Here is a 1815-nt window from a genome sequence, read left to right on the forward strand (position 1 = left end):
AGTGAATTGCAAAAGTGATGAGCACATGTTCTCGGGAGAACAGCGTAGAGTATCTTCGAAGTCTTCTGGCGAAGCAAGCGATCATCGATAACGTCGGGGCTCTCTGGGAGGAAGTGGGTACGAGAGCCTAATGTTAGAGTTAGTAAAGTGTTTAACCCAAATAGACGAGAGATCGGAGTCCCAGAGTATAGACGAGAAATAAAAGATCCTAATACCACCCAATGGCGAGTGGGCCCGTAAGCCACACAGCCATGTTAGTAAAAGTTTTTTAAGTGACTAGACTCAACTTCGGCCAAGGAGTTGGAAAGGGGGCTACCTACAGGCAGTTGGCTCTGATACCAACTTGTGACACCCTCGATTCAATCGTACACTAATCATACACGCAAATGTGTACAATCAAGATCAAGGACTCACGGGAAGATATCACAACACAACTCTAGACACAAATTAAAATAATACAAGCTTTATATTACAAGCCAGGGGCCTCGAGGGCTCGAATACATAGGCTCGAAAACACCAGAGTCAGCGGAAGCAACATTATCTGAGTACAGACATGAGTTAAACAAGTTTGCCTTAAGAAGGCTAGCACAAAACAACATCGATCGAAAAGGCAAGGCCTCCTGCCTGGGAGCCTCCTAACTACTCCAAGTCGTCAGCGGTCGTCACGTAGTAGTAGGCATCCTCGGGATAGCAGTAGTCATCAGTGGTGTCGTCTGGCGCCTGGGATCTGTCATCTGGTCGCAACAATCGGGTATGGGAGAAAAGAGGTAGCAAAGCAACCGTGAGTACTCATTCAAAGTACTCGCAAGACTTACATCAGATCTAAACTAAGTATGCATCTGTATCAAAGGAATGGGTTGTATCTGTGGACTAAACTGCAGAATGCCATAAGGGAAGGGGAAAGCCTAGCCTATCGAAGACTAGCATCTTCTGGAAACCACCATCTTGCAGCAACAGGAGGGAGTAGAGTAGCATAAAGTAAAGTAGTAGAAGTGTTATCAACCTCGGCCAGAGATCCTTTCTCGACTCCCTGCGAGAAAGAAATCCCAGAGCCATACTATCCATTTCTCATATCCATGTCTCATATCCATTCCTCATCTCAAGTATCCAGTTCTAGTTGTATCGATCGGGATACAACTCCAAGTGTCTGTTACCATAGGACAGGCTATCGATAGATGTTCTCTTCCCTGCAGGGGTGCACCAACTTACCCACCACGCTCGATTAACTCCGGCCGGACACACTTTCCTGGGTCATGCCCGGCCTCGGCCAAACAATACGCCGCAACCCGACCTAGGCTTAATAGAGAGGCCAGCACGCCGGACTAAACCTATGCCCCCAGGGGTCATCGGCCATCTCCCCGGGAACTCCTGCACGTTGCGTACGTGGCCGGTGAGCAGACCTAGCTACCTCCTTCAACAAGGCAGGAGCTTACGCAGTCCAACCCGGCGCATGCCACTCAGTCGCTGGCGTCTATTAAGCTTCGACTGATGTATACGACGCAGAACGCCCATACTATGCCCACGTGATGGTTAGTGCTATCAGGCCAGAGGCCCCTCGGATCAAATATCCAAATCGTAGTGGATTAGGAACGCGTGGTAACAAGCAGAGACTCACGAAAGATGTGACCCCGTCGCTCTGTCTCGAGTACTTGCGGCAAGGGCTAAGAATGCCCGGCCACGCCTCGTAGTTATCTCGCGGGCACCCTCCAGGTCAACCCGACTCCACATCACTCGCAATTAAGCTCGCGTGGGTACCCCTCAGGGCCGACCCGTCTTTAGTAACATGGTTCAGTGTAAAGTCATAGTAACCATAGT

Source organism: Triticum urartu, chromosome 1A (assembly GCF_056163025.1).
Source record: "Triticum urartu cultivar PI428250 chromosome 1A, HENAU_Tu73, whole genome shotgun sequence".
Taxonomy (NCBI): Eukaryota; Viridiplantae; Streptophyta; class Magnoliopsida; order Poales; family Poaceae; genus Triticum; species Triticum urartu.